Here is a 16,524-nt window from a genome sequence, read left to right on the forward strand (position 1 = left end):
CACGTGTCATCATCTCATAGGTCCAAATGACACCTTTACTGAGGACACGTGGCGTTTTCTGATTGGGCCACCTGGCCGGGTAAAAATACCCAAATCATTTGCCCCCCACAGGGGTCACGTGCATTGCACGTGGCACCTGTGACAGGTGTCTTCATATGACTGGGTGGATTTTAAAATTGCTTTTGGGGGGAAAAATTAGGGTTTCCCCTTTCTATAAATAGGAGGGTTTGACTTCATTTTCGTTTAGGTTAGCGATCAGCCGGTCACCGGGGACGGCTGAATCTAGAACTAGGAGTGCCGAATGCTCGTTTGAGAACTTTCCTTTAAGTACATCTCCAAATCCGACAGTCTCTGTGCATCTGTAGAACACGATGGCTTGAACAAAGCAGACAACAAGGAGATATAGGTCAGATGGTTCCTTTTACCATTCGGACAGTGAGACTCCAAATTCAGACGGCTCCATTAGGGTGCCAGCTAGTGAGATTTCTGAGCAGCCCCCAAACCCTTCTTCTGACCTTCCCCAAACTCCAACTTACTACTCTCCTTCCTCTTCAAGCGGGACCCCCAGTGATACTATACTGCGGGAAGCCGACAGTCAGTACCAGGCCGAGCCTTCAGAAGAGGCGTCGGAGGAGAGTCTAGGGGAGGACTCTGCTGGCCCTAGCCGGCAGTCCCCTAGCTCTGGGAAAAGTTCTGATGACGTTTCGGCCTCGTCATCTTCTGATAGCGCCTCTGTTAAGTTAGAGGAGGTCCGAGAAAAAATAGATACTGCAAGGGAGTCCTTGTCAGTAGAAAAGGGGGAAGGCTGGGCGGAGCCGAGTGCTTCCAGGCACTTGGAGCGCGCCCCCTACTATCACCATGTTCCGCAAAGCAAGCGGACCTCCATGACATCCGGTCTTGCCAATTTCAGGATCAAGACCGTAATGGGACATGGCTTCTCCTTGTCCGTCCCAACAAGGAGGATACTATAACCTGGCCCTCCCTGGCCAGTTATAAGGACAAAGCTTTCGGCTACTACGAGGCGGTCCTTCAGGCTGGTTTACGCTTCCCTCTCCATCCGGTCGTGGAGAGGATACTGGACGGATACCAACTGGGTATCTGGCAACTTGTCCCGAATTCATGGATAAATATCATCGGGTACGTTGCCTCCTGTGAAATGCTGGAGGTGGATCCCAGCTTTGAGGCATTCGCTCATATATACTATCTCAGCTGGAGGTGGCTTCTCCTTGTCTGTATTTTGTACAGGCGACACTAATAAAAAGACAAGTTGAAAATGAAGGCATATTCTCATTAGCAAAATTTGAAATGACAAAATTTGAGGTATTTACATTTGTACTTAGAAATAGTACTTTTTCAAGTTGTCTACATTCCAAGTTCCAGGCAGCTTCCTGTCGTCTGGTTCTTCCAGGCGGTAGGTGCCGTCTCTTACTTCCTCATATATTCGGTAGGGGCCTTCCCAATTTGGGGTTAACTTTCCCTGCTCATTCGCCCTACCGACTGCCTCCATTTTCCGTAGCACAAAGTCCCCCACTTTGAGAGGACGCTTGTGTACTCTTTTGTTGTAAGCCCATGTCATTCTCAGACGGTAAATCTCATGGCGCAAGGCAGCATTGCCCCTGCGCTCTAGAAGTGAGTCCAATGCCAGCCGCATGGCCTCCCAGTTAGCTTCTTCGTCATATAACATTACTCGAAGAGTCGGCTCATAGTGTTCAATGGGCAGGACAGCTTCTGCACCATACACCATGAGGAACAGGGTTTCTCCAATCGCCCCTTTAGCAGTCGTTCTGATGGACCAGAGGACGTGTGGTAATTCATCCGCCCAAAGACCACCAGCCCGTTCAATTTTCTTTTTTATCCCGTCTGAGATTAGCTTGTTGAAGGCTTCAACCTGGTCGTTTGCTTGGGGCCAGCCGACTGATGCAAAGAGGCTTGAGACCCCTTGTTCTCCCAGCCAAGTCTTGAGTTGAGGCGTCTCAAATTCAGGACCATTGTGAAAAACCATAGACATGGGCACCCCAAAGCGAGTGATAATATTCCTCCAGATGAAGGAAATGACGTCTTTTGTCTTGATGTTTTTGACCGCCTCTGCCTCTACCCACTTGGTAAAGTAATCCACAGCTACCAATATGTAGCGCTTGCCGCCTAGGGCCGCGGTGTAAGGCCCAAGTATGTCCATGCCCCATTTGGCAAAGGGTATTGGGCTGTGGATGGCCGTCAGGTCTGTGGCCGGACGATGGATGAGCTTGCCATAATTTTGACACTTGTCACACCTTTTGACCATTTCCATAGCATCCGACTCCAGAGTGGGCCAAAAATAGAGCCGCCTGGCCTTGGTAGCTAAAGACCTGTCGCCTATATGGGAGGCGCAGAAACCCGCATGTAAATCTTCGAGGACCTCTTTACCCTTTTCTGGTGTAACACACTTCAATAGGGGTTTCAAGAAACTAGCTTTGAAGTGTTCTCCTTGTCTCAGCTCGAAGTTTTCCGCTTTCTTCTTCAGAACAGCCGCCTCCTGAGGTGAATCAAGGAGCGTGTCGTCTGCAAGATAAGCCCGAATGCTGTCCATCCAGGTAAAGCTTCGGTCGAGAATTCCAATGGGGTCTTTATTAGATATACTTCTCTTTTCCATGACCTCCTAGAAGACCGACCGAGGCGTTTCACAATAGGCGGATGATGCTAGTTTTGACAGAGCATCCGCCTGATTATTTGAAGACCTGGGCACCTGAGTTAACTGAAACTCCTCAAGTGTACCAACTTCACTTTTGTCTGCCTACAAATATTTTATCATGGCCGGATGAGTGGCCTCGTACGTTCCATTAATCTGGGGTACGACTAGTTGAGAATCAGAGCAGGCGGCTATCTTCTTTGCCCCTACCGCCTTGCACTATCGAATGTCGGCCAGCAGGGCCTCATACTCGGCCTCATTGTTAGAGACCTGGAACTTGAACCGTAGTGCATATTCGTACTTATCTCCCTCAGGAGATTGACAGATAATCCCTGCACCACAGCCGTTCATAGTGGAGCTCCCATCCACATACACTTTCCAAACCTGGTCTGTATTGTCCGGTACAACCGGCCTTGTCATTTCGACAATAAAGTCGGCGAATGCTTGCCCCTTTATTGCCTTCCTTGGTTCGTAAGTAATTTCTAATCCTTGCATTTCAATAGCCCATTTAAGCATTCGTCCAAAAGACTCCAAGGTTGTGAGTGGTCGTTTGATCGGTTGGTCAGTATAGACTTCTACCGCATGCGCCAAGAAGTAGGGTTTTAGCTTCTTGATGGACATTTAAAGGGCAAGGCCAAATTTCTCAACCATGGGGTACCGAAGCTCTGCGTTCCTCAGAACATGGCTAATGAAATACACCGGGAGCTGGATGCCGTCTCTTTCAGCTAAGAGAACGACACTGAGGGCATGATCAGAGACGGCTAAGTACATGAAGAGCTTCTCTTTCGGCAAAGGGCTGACAAGCCTTGGCAAAGAGTGCAAATGAGTTTTCAGCTTTTGAAAGGCCGCCTCTACATCATCCCCCCATTCAAAGTTGGTGTTCTTTTTTATTGCCTAGAAGAAGTAGAGACACTTGTCGCCTGACCGACTGAGGAATCTCCCCAAAGCCACCAGGCAACCTGTTAATTTTTGCATTTCCTTCACAGTACGGGGCGACTGCATGTCGATTACCACCTGTATTTTCTCAGGGTTGGCCTCTATTCCCCTTTGGTCAATCAAAAATCCGAGAAACTTCCCAAACTCAACGCCAAAGACACACTTTTTTGGGTTTAGCATGACCTTGTGCCGCCTGAGTGTGGCAAATGTTTCTCGGAGATCAGCAAGATGATCCGCCTGTTGTTTGGATTTGACTATCATGTCATCAATGTATGCCTTTACATTCCTTCCGACTTGATTAATGAAGACCGTATTAATCGTTCGTTGGAAAGTAGCAGGCGCATTCTTCATTCAAACCAAACGGCATCACCGTATAACAGAACAACCCCTAATCAGTGGCGAATGTCGTCTTTTCATGATCTTTTTTCCACAGGGGGATCTGATGGAAACCTGAATAGGCGTCCATAAAACTCATCAAGGCATGTCCGGCTGTTGAGTCGACCAGACTGTCGATCTTAGGCAATGGATAACTATCCTTTGGACATGCCTTGTTGAGGTCTGTGTAGTCAACACACATCCGCCAAGTTCCATTCGGCTTTTTTACTAACACAACGTTAGCTACCCACTCAGGGAAATTGCACGGCCAGATGAACTTGGCATCTAACAGCTTTTTTACTTCGGCGGCTGCCGCCTGACTTCTTTCTTTGTCGTGGTTTCTTTTCTTTTGCCGGATGGGCTTCTTTTTAGGATCCACGGCGAGTTTGTGGACAACGAGATCCGGGTTGATGCCTGGCATCTCCTCCACTTCAAAGGCAAAGATGTCTTTGAATTCTCTCAGCAGCTGGTGAAGGCTTTCACCCAGCTTTGCAAATGCAACCGTCCCCACCTTAACCGTCCGCTCTGGACGGCTGTCGTCCAGAGGGATATCGATGTGTTCACCAACAGGCTGGGGACAGAGATCATCCGACCGTTCCCCGGTCAATGATTGCTATTGCTTTTCTTTTTTGACCACCACTGATCAGTCTTTCTTTTCTTTCCGACTGGTGGGGCCCGACTGGTGGGGCCGACTGTTCTTCCTCGACATCGTCGAGGTCGATCGTTTTCTTGCCCCGAGCGGATGCTACGGCCGCGGGCTTGACGTCCGAGAGGTAACACTCTCGAGCCGTCTTTTGGTCCCCATTAAGGGAACCGACTGTTCCATCATCCTTCTCATACTTGAGTAGCATGAGTGCAGGGATGATGACGGCCTTACACTCATTAAGAGTGGGACGGCCAAAGATGAGGTTGTAAGTTGTGAGCTCTTCAACCACTAGGAAACGGATGGTCATGTGTCGACCGTCTCCCCTGCTTCCCAGGCGGACTGGTAAGTCAATACGTCTGACTAGGTGCACAAGTCCTCCCCCAAACCCAACAAGGGTGTGGGAGACCTCCATCATGATATCCGGTTTGTACTTGAGATTGGATAAGCATTTGAGGCTGATGAGGTCAGAGGAACTTGCTGTGTCAATCAGAATTCGACCAACCAGCTGGTTGGCCACCTTGCATTCAATGACCACAGGGTCATCATGCGGCCGATGGACTTTGCCTTTGTCCTGCTCGGTGATGACAACTTTAGGGAAGGCGGATGTGCCTGCCGCATCCCCTTCCTCAACAGAGTTGACCATCATCCTCAGATGGTCCTTGGTGCCCCGAATGGTCGGGCCACCACCAGCAAAGCCGCCTGCTATGGTGTATATCGGCTCTTCATCAGTTTCGGCACTCACCGCAGGCTGATGAGTCTTTTTCTTGGACTGCCCTGGATTTGCCTTTGAAGTCACTTTGGACTTCACATAGGACTTCAGCTGTCCTTTGTTGGCCAGACGGTCGAGCTCCCGCTTGAGACTGAAGCAGTCGTTCGTGTCATGGCCAACATCCTCATGGAAATGGCAATGCTTGCTCTTATTCCGATTTTCAGCGGAACCTTTCATGGGAGTCGGCTTCTCAAGAGTAAGTCGATCCTTAATTTCCAAGAGGATGGAGCAGCAGTCCTTGTGGAATTCGTACCTTGGGACGTACGCTTTCCACTCTTTTTTCTTCTTCTGGGCCGGTTGATCAGAGTTATCAATGGCCCAGACTTGTTTTTTCTTTTTGCTCTCTTCTGGCTTAGGAGCCGGCTGAGCAGGCCGACTCTCTTTCTGTCGGTCGGACTTCTTATGGTCCGACTGGTTATTGGAGGAGCAGAGTTCGGTCGCCTGTATATAGGCTTCCGCCTCTCGCAAGGCTCCTTGCAGAGTAAAGATTTGTTTGCGGACGAGTTTGTACTTAAAAGTAGACCCGTCCTTCAGACCCTTAAAGAAGTCTATGAAAGAGACCTCATCAGACAGCCCATGAATCTGGATTCGGACCAGATTGAACCGCCTGACATAGGACCGCAAGCCTTCTCTATCTCCCTGCTGTACATTGCCCAAGTCAAGGCTTGTCTTTTTGGCAGGGATGTTCATAGAGAAGTTTGAGGCAAACAAGAACGCAAGCGTCTTGAAGCTGTTTATGCAACCAGCCGGTAGATTGCCAAACCACTGCTAGGCTATGCCCTTCAGGGTGGCTGGAAAGCAACGACACCATGCGGCATCATCCAACCCCTGTAGATACATGAGGTGGGTGTATGCTAGCAGGTGGTCTTCTAGGTTGAAGGTCCCGTCATAGGCTCCAACTAGAACATTTTTATCTTTAGTCGGCTGTACGACTTCAGTTATTTCCCTGGAGAAAGCAGAGGGTTGATCTCCAAGGTGTTGCAGCCTAAGCTGCCAGTCCATCGGCTGATAGCCGTATGCCGCCTGTCCTCCAAAGAGGGCATGCTTCATGTAAGGTAAAACCGGCGCCTGGTACAATGGTTGTGCCATGTACTGGGCCGACTGGATCATATGAGGACCAGACTAAACCCGTGGGCTGCTTGATGGGGTCTCATGTACAGACTAGGAACACTTCGCAGAGGTATTCCGAAAGCTATCATGATAAGTCGACGTTGAGGCCGACTCCGATAGCTGGGTCTTCTTCTGCTCAATGTATTGCCGAGCATCAGAGAATGTTTTCTTGCTACCATCCGGCTGTATGTGCCGGATGGCCTTTCTTGTGCCCGTTTATGGGAAACGGAGCCTGGTAAGATCAAATTGGGGCCGAATCTTCTCAGGGTGAGGAGTCGGCTGTCGGTCCCTGACCGACTTCTGTTTGCCAGCTGAGGCTGGCTTCTTGGCCGACTACTCCTTTCTAGGAGTAGGCGACTTCTTGGAGGCGAGTTGTTTAATTTCACCCTGAGACTGCTCAGGAGTCTCATTAGTTCATCTCGAGTGACGGGAGTCGATCCTGCCGCCTGGGAAGGATCACCCAGTCGCCCCGAGGGCTTCTTTGGCTGACCAGCAGTTTTGCTTGGCCCTGCCTGATCAGCGTGATGCTCCCGCTTTTTCTTACTGCGGATGCGTCTAGAGATGAGGGATCCGTTTGGGTCCACATAGGTTTCGACATCAGCGTCGTCACCCGAGTCATGGTCCGTCTGGACCAGTATGTCTTCTGGAGGCCGATTAGCCTCTGGATTCGGTACAGGGACTTGTGAAGCCATTTCAGAGGTACTCTCCCCACAGACGGCGCCAAATGTTTCGGGGGTTTTTTTCCCTTGGGAGAGTTACAACACTGAGACTGGATTCAGCAAAGGACGCCTGTACCTGCAAAGCAAACGGAGCGCCGGATGGTCGGTGGTCCGCCTCCGAAGATTAAGTTAGTAAGCGTTCGGTAAAAAACGTGCGGAAGTAAAGTTATCTGCTTGGATTCCAAGCTCGGGTCAAATGCTGTCTGTTTTTTGAATATGACAGCTCTGTAGTAAGTGACGTATTGTCTCGTGTTGCGTGTATATTCCTGTCCCGTCATAAATGCGAGAATGTCCCTATTTATAGGGTCTTTTTGGAAGGTGTGCCCTCCCTAAGATCTGGCGACCTAGGGATTAGGTCACGCCGCAGAACGGCGCCTCAAGGTTTGGGCCCTTGAAGGCCGCCATTCCAGAGGCAATGCCTGAATGACATGTGTCACTGAGCCCAAAAGGCCTTTGGGCATCTTGTTGGGTGACACGCGTCGCCCTCTGATTGGTCCATGCTGGATAACCAGTCTGTTTAGGGCAGAGGAATGTCTGCCCTCCACGTGTCATCATCTCATAGGTCCAAATGACACCTTTACTGAGGACACGTGGCGTTTTCTGATTCGGCCACCTGGCCGGGTAAAAATACCCAAATCATGTATTTTGTTATTAGAAAGATATACGAGGCATCGAAGTAAGTAATTACTTTAATTATTCTTTTGATGTAGAAAGCATGCTTAGATTATATTAATTCCTGGTATCATGTTAGAATGTTATTTATTGCTTTATAGTATCATGTTTAGGTTGCTTCTTATTCTATTTAATATCATGTTAGTATCATGTTAGGGATAAAGTTTTGATTTTAATTGCTTAGTGACATGTTAGGATTTGTTATTAATCTTGTTAGTATCATCCCTATGATCTTGCTAATATTATTATGCTTTGATGTTAATATGATGACGATGATTATTGCTTGATCACGCATTTTATGCATGTTTAGAGGGAATTTGTATTTGTAATCACGCTTAATAAGATAATTAATAATTTTGTTTAGGCTAATATGATTATAATTCAAGTGATCTCCAATAATTGATTTGTTTGTGCATTAATATTCAACCAACATAGATAAACTGGTTTAGGGTTATCTTATTGATTGTATGTTAGTCAAAAAGTGCACATGAATATGAGAAGAATAAAGTAGAGGGCTATATTTTTTGGCAAGTTCAATCTATTTTAGGTTGGATTTGTACCTTTATCCCCGAATATCCAGTCATGGTTCTAGACCACTATGGAGTTAGCAATCTAATGGATCGTGAAGGGGTGTAACCTTCACCCTGTGAACGGTTTACAAGTTCATAAAACTTGTTGGCAACTCTTTTGCTCTATCTTCCTTCCCTTTAGACGCCACCATGCTTAAGTGTTTTATCACAATGGGGCTCAAGTGTGGGATGCTTGAAATATTCCCTATAATTTTTTGGCGACTCCACTGGGGAGGATTTCTATTTTAATTCCTAAAATTTATTTTGGCAATAATTTAGAATGAGTGGATGAGACTCGAAAAGTTCTAAGTATTCATGTGCGTAATTTTGATTGACATTATTGACATATGCATAAAAAGGTCCGCATTAGATAGACCATCCGTAATGCGTCAAAAACATAGGATTTTTACACGTAGGAAATTTGGGAAATATCTTTCACAACTAGGATTGAAAAAACGCTACGAAAACTCTAAAAATTCAAAGAATAGAAAGCTGCTAAGGCATGTAGGCCGGAACCGACGCCGAGAAAACAATGTCAGCGCTATGCAATGGCTCTGTCACCGTGCGACAGCAATGTCATTTGGCGACAGGTTTATCCTCTGGCGATAGGCCCTTTTGTCTCGCGCCATGTTCTTCCAACACCGAGCAAGAAATCTACCTTCTTTTTTTCGATCGATTCTAGTACTGTTCGCTCGGTTCTGGTTCCTTATTGAGTTTTTCTAACTTTTTTGAACCCATATGTGTTCTACATATCGTCATAACCCTCTGAGAATTCACGCTCCATCTACCCAATCGATCGCTGATGGTAACAAAGGGTACATTCGAGTTTGTTGAATTCACCAAACCGTGGAAGCGAGATTAACTCGCGGGGTCCCATCCACTCGCTCCAACCCTTCCACAGGTAAGGCTTCTGCGCGGTGCATCTGGACTCATAACCATGGACCCTCTTTGACTAACCCTTATCCTTGAACGTTAGAGAACTAGAGCCATGGTTAGGTTGCAAACTCATTGCATCATATTGTGACTATTTGACTACTTGTGCATTATTTGCTTGTGCATACTTACATGTGATTAAACTAACCCTTTGGTTTGACTTGTGATCATAAATATGCTTAAATAAACTAACCAAGGTATAAAGGACTTTGCTTAATTAATATATTAATTAATTTGAGCTAATAAATATGTCTAAAATCGAGACATAGTTCCTTTGAGTCAACCCGGATTTTTATTCCTGTATACTGCACAAACGTCAACTTGTTTTGGTCATATCCGGAGTTATAGAAAGAGTTACGATTCTTACAGCCTATTAATATATACCCACGATTTTTATATTTCATTTGGCGTTGGTTTCGTCCAATTTGGAGTCACAGATCAAAAGTTATGACTAAAATACTACAGCCTGTCCAGTTTAGTGCACATACGTGAAGTCTTAGCTTAGTATTTGTTTCAGTCGAGTTACATGGTCATGACACGAGTCTTGAACATATCACTTACACTCACAAATATCCACACACTTTGTACATACTCTTTTCACACCATGACCATGTCTTAGGTTCATGCATGAGTCGTTCTTTCCGTCATTTGAATTGGGAGTCCGCTCGATTCCTAATTTTTTTCATATAGCTCCATCTACTTTACCTTTTTATACATATCTCACACTTTCCTTATTACACACTTTCTACATTCACGTTTATTCATCTTACATGCTTCGTCCATACATCATTCACGTCAGTACACTCTTTTCCCATCCATGCATGTTGAATCGAGTTTGAGTCATGTGATTGACAAAAAAAAAAAAAAAAAAAAAAAAAAAAAAAATGAGGGTAATGATGAAACAAATGCACAAGGCAAGCTTCTCACCAAGATTTCATGCTTTCTTCTTATTTTTTCAAACCCTTCCCCAATAAGTCTTGCATAAACACCTTTCCTTAGATTTTATTTTATAGGATTTTTCTTTTTTCTTTCCTTTTAATAAAATGAGCATTTATTTTCTTGCATATAATCATTGCATAAATAAATAAAATAAAAAAAAATTTCATGTCAAATTAAGCACAAAGTATACCTATGATTCAAGGCACTCGTGTAGCCTATCATATCACCTTCACCTTTTGAACATATAAATTCTTTCTTGGAAAGCCACTTTGAGCCTCATCTAACAATAGGCCTTTTTTTCTTCAACCCACATCTATCTAACCTTTAGGATGGGATGGTGTGCAACTTATGAAATTTCAAAAACTTGAGTGATTTCAAAAGATTAAAATAGGAATGGTAAAAACAATATAAAAGTGTGCAAAAGGGAAATTGTTCCAATGTCATTGACATAAACATGTCTTTGATAAGAACACGTCTCAGATTGCATCTCTTATCGAGTGCTCAGTACCGTGCCTGAAAAACATGAATGTCAAGTGAGTGATAGACCGCATGATCGGGATTGCCCACACTTATAAAAATAAAAAATGATAAAGCAAAAAAGAGAGAGAAAAAAATAATAAATGAAAAAGAGTTCAAAAGTGAGAAACCTCAAGCATAATAATACAAAGATTCAAAAGCAAGGTTGCACACCTTTGGGGGTTATCTAGGGTCTTAAGCCTTTATCCCATTTCTTCTTCAACCTTTAGCCTAACCACGTTACAACCCTTAAAAGACTTCTTTGAGGTATACACACACTTGTGCGAGGTTTGGTTAGAGCTACGTTCGGATTGATTCCCAACGGATACGTACGCAACCTCATAACGAGTTACGACCGTAATAAAAAAAATGCATTAATATTTACATTCATAATTGATCATATCAAGGGATCTCCGATGCTCATCCCTATCCATCTAGAGCTAGACTTGGGGGCTTGATCTCTACATCATTAGCTTATCTAGCCTAAGAGTCACCATCATTTGACTCTTCTCGAAATAATATTTTTCCACACACCTTAGCCTTTGCAGCCTAACTTTAGTATCACTTTCACACACTACACAGACACATAGATCAAGTAGCACTTCCATTAGGAATCTCTTGTCATGAAATCTTAACATAATTTTGAGGCATATCTTGGCATATTAAGGTCGTAATCATCATTGTGTCACAAAGTATGAAGTTATTAGCCTCCGTTACCTTAATACTTTCATCTAAAATCAATAATTGAGATGGACTAGGTTGTTACAATCTTCACACCCTAGGATACAACGTCGATGCATACACTTAACTAAGCTCATTCAACATACCCTCTAACACTTCATTTTTTCCTTTTTGTGTCTTTCATTTTCGGGAGAAAGTCAGTACCCTCCACAAAAAATGACAAAATTTTTTTGCTTTTTTGCATTTTTCGAGTTGCACAATCACATTATAATGTACACACGAGTCATGTCACCTCAAATTGAGTCTAAAACATGTGTCAAAACACATTAAGTCACACAAGAGTTACACACGTGTCAAAACACATTGAGTCAACCTCAAATCAGTTAAGCATTAGGTCAACCCTAAGAAAAAATAACAAGCAAAGTCTTTTGGTAATCTTTTGATTTTTACAGGATACAATCATTCAGCATAGCTCCTGTTCGCAGCCAACCGAAGGATCTCAACAAACATTCAAGTATCAAAGCTCCTTTGTTCAGCGACGCGTGGACATTTTTATCAAGCTCTTTTGCTCAGAGACGCGTGGGCATCTTATCAAAGCTCTTTTGTTCAGATACGCGTGGACATATCATGAAGCTCTTTTGCTCGGAGACGCGTGGGCATATCATTCAAAGCTCTTTATTCTGAGACGCATGGGCATCCTATCAAAGCTCGTTTTCTCAGAGACGCGTGGGCATCATATCAAATCTCTTATGTTCAGAGACGCGTGGACATATCATTAAGCTCTTTTTCTCGGAGATGCGTGGGCATATCATTCAAAGCTCTTTGTTCAGAGACGCGTGGACATTTCATTCAAATATCTTTTGCTCAAAGACGCGTGGGCATCCTATCGAAGCTCCATTATTCAGAGATGAGTGAACATTCCTAAAAAAGGAAGAAGCTCTTTTGTATAGAGACGAGTGAACATCAACAGCAGCGAAGCGCGACCACAACATCAACAACAGCGAAACTGAAGATGGCTACAAGCAGTCACCTTCAACGATGTTCTCTAGGATGTGGAGGATTGTCAGAAGCAGTTGAAGATGGTTATAAGAAACGGTCTTCGACGATGGAATTCATGAGGCACTATGGAGGTTGTTACAACACAAAAAGGCAGCAACAAAATTGGTTACTCTATAGGCGTGTACTCGACGATGCAAGATACGCATTTCTTAACTCTTTTATCTTTTTAACTAACGCTAATTTGCAGGTATTGGCCTTACAAGAATGATTTAGGATCACAGAACATTCTGAATCATTCTCCGTCCCTACCGTTACTTTACCTTTTGCTTTCGAAACATGCGTTTCTCCAAACATAGTCAAAGTCAGGGCTTTTGTAGACACCTTATTGTGTCTCCCCAAAAACCTAACCCATTGATGAATATGTTTCACTTCATTTGATTATCGAATGAGGTGAAATATGAAAAGTCTTATGATGTGGTTTTTTTAATAAAAATACATCTTTGTTTTTGAAAATATTTCTTTTCTTACTCTATTTATCAAAAACGTCCAATCTAGTTTAGTTTGGTCAATGATAAGGGTCCAATAATGGTGAAGTTTTATGGGGCTTGAAAATACCTTTCCAACGATATATTATAAGCCCAATTCTGATCCATAATGATGAACTTATGGCCAAAATACTAAATTGGGCCCAAGCCAGATTTTACCTCCGGCACAATGATCATGTGGAGGGTCCAAAGGTTCAATCCCATTCCTAAAATAATTAGGATTAATTATAATCTTCTATAAGTTTCTAAAAGATCTTTATTATCCTTTTTTGAAAAGATAAGATCAAAGAATTCGAAATTGAATAAAACTTCTCTTTTTGAAAGTCCTTTTGTGCAAAGGAGGATGGTCATATATTATTTTCGTGCCTCATAATATTTATCCAAAACTTATATGGTTAGATAGATCTTGAAATTATCTTCCCAATGATATTATATAATATTAATTTCGAGCTATAACGAAAAAGATATGAAAGAAATACGAAACTCTATCCAAAATTGAAACTCTTCCACTATTTCGGCCATATCTTTTAATCTACAAAATAGTTTAATCTAATTCTAATTGGGTTGGAACATAAACTTCAAGAGATTTCCAACGACATATTATATGACTTATTTTTACTTTTGGATAAAAAGATATGATAAAAACAAAATCCGCAAAGAACTGTCCCAGTGCCAAACGACAGCGCCTGTCGCCATGCGTGATCCCTGTCGTTTCGCGACAAACTCTGCCGCGCACAACAGCTTTGCGATAGGAGCTAGTTTTATTCCAATTCGAATTCTAACTCTTTTCTATCGTTTTCGGACTATTTTCTCTATAAATAGGGGTCGTATTTCCCGTTTTTAATCATTCACAATCATCAACAATCTCTATTTTTTCTCTATCTTAAAGTTAAAAGCTTATTCTCTCTCTATTCTTTTTCTGAACCTTTCCTTTTACAAGAATCCACATTCATAATTTCTAGACACACCTAGCAAAGTTCGAAGTTGCCTTTTCCCTAGACATGATAGGTTGATAATTTCTAAGTGTTTGGTCCCAAATCTTATTTTAATTTTTTGAATAGATTTACTGTTAAATATTTTCTGTGAAGTTACTAACGCGTGTATTTTGTTATTAGAAAGAGATACGAGGCATCAAAGTAAGCAATTAATTTAATTATTCTTTTTATGTAGAAAGCATGCTTAGATTATATTAATTCCTGGTATCATGTTAAAATGTTATTTATTACTTTCTAGTATCATGTTTAGGTTGCTTCCTATTCTCTTTAATATCATGTTAGTATCATGTTAGGGATAAAACTTTGATTTTTATTGCTTAGTGGCATGCTAGGATTTGTTATTAATCTTGTTAGTATCATGCCTAGTATCTTGCTAATATTATTATGCTTTGATGTTACTATGATGATGATGATGATTGTTATTATGTTGCTTGCTTATTATTTTTATTATTGTTATTGCTTGATCACGCCTTTTATGCATGTTTAAAGGGAATTTGTATTTGTAATCATGCTTAATAAGATAATTAATAATCTTGTTTAGGCTAATATGATTATAATTCAAGTGATCGCCAATAATAGATTTGTGTGTGCATTAATATTCAACCAACATAGATAAACAGGTTTAGGGTTAACCTGTTGATTGTATGTTAGTCAAAAAATGCACATGAATATGAGAAGAATAAAGTAGAGGCCTATTTTTAAGGCAGGTTCAATCTCTTTTAGGTTGGATTTGTACCTTAATCCCCGAATATCCAGTCATGGTTCCAGACCATTATGGAGTTAGCGATCTCTTGGATCGTGAAGGGGTGTAACCTTCACCCTGTAAACGGTTTACAAGTTCCTAAAACTTGTTGGCGACTTTTTTTCTTTAGCTTCCTTCCCTTTAGACGCCACCATACTTAAGTGTATGATCACAGTAGGGCCTTAAGTGTGGGATGCTTTAAATATTCCCTCCAACAACGTTTTTAAACTCTTTGCAAAAAAGCTCAATTATACTACGAAAGAAAAGAGTGACACGTAACACATAAGCATGTTTAGGAACATTTTTAAATACTTGTTCTATTTTCTTTAGAATGCGATATTACTCATTAAATTACACGCTTGTCAATGCATTAATTTATTTCAATCATAAATATTAATAATATATATGTAAAAATTATAAAAATATGATGTTAATCCAATACGTATATAACGAGATAAAACTCACAAGATTCCACATGTCTAAATTTTTCCTTAATTATAAATTATCTGATGGTTCTAACATAGTCGTCGACTACGGATGTCTGCAGACGACTATGGTCGACTACAATAATAGACTAAATTTAAACCATTGATATGGTTTATTGCTTAATCTTAGTCTTTGAATATTTTATTTTTAAAAAGTTAAAAACTATAAATTACACATTATTTAAGTCATGACAAGACAGTGACCAGTCAACAAAGTGTTGTTTGTTTTTCTTGTTTTAAAGGGTAAACTAGTATAGAACCTATGCACGGTTTTAAAATTTCAAATTCTACATGAGTAAATCTTATAAAGTTAAACTACAGTAGTTATTATTTTAATCTACAATAGTGACTCTCTATATTATTCATTATTTTGTAACAATTGTTATCGCAATAATGTGTATTAGTTTGTATTCATGTGTATGTTTGTCTGAATCATGCAGGTCAAACCTAACCCGCTGACCCGTTTTAATGGTTCATTAAGTTTATTGATTGAATTTGGTATTTGAAAATTAATATCTGCTTAATTAATTGAGTTTGACATTATTTGTTTATATCATTTATCCATCTCATATAACTCTTACACAAATCCATAACAACAAACTCTTACACCAACTATCGATCCACACTATTGCATGCATTCACATAACCCACATTATTGTCATGCATGCCACGTTAGGCTAGCCTAGCCCAGCCTCCTCCTTTAATTTTGTTTACAAGTTTTTTTTTTCCTATTATCATTTTTTATTAGTTAGGGATAGATGTGCTTTATGGCGATTTAAATTATGTAGCAAGCATATAATGGATGAAAATAATATTATTGAAAATATTCTATTCCAAAACTGAAAAAAAAAACAAATAATAGCAAAGTAAATTTGAAAATCATAAATTTTTAAACATTAACAAAAAATAAATTATATAATAAAATTGTTTTAAACCGTTAGATTGACCTAAAACTTTGGGTTAGAGGCGAACACATCTCAACCCGTGAAATGAAATGACCTGACCTGAAATGCCCATGGTTTGGAATGATCCGACTCAAACCCGACCCAATTGACAGGTTAACGAAATTGTTCTAAACCATTGGGTTGATCCAAAACTATGGGTTAGAGTTAAATATTTCTTGACCCGTGAAATGAAGTGACACGACCTAAAATGACCCGTGGTCCGGAACGACCCTACCCGACCTCGACCCGATTGACACGTCTATGTCCATCTTTTTGTCAAAACG

This window comes from Chenopodium album, chromosome 1 (genome assembly GCF_948465745.1).
Source record: "Chenopodium album chromosome 1, dcCheAlbu1.1, whole genome shotgun sequence".
Lineage (NCBI taxonomy): Eukaryota > Viridiplantae > Streptophyta > Magnoliopsida > Caryophyllales > Amaranthaceae > Chenopodium > Chenopodium album.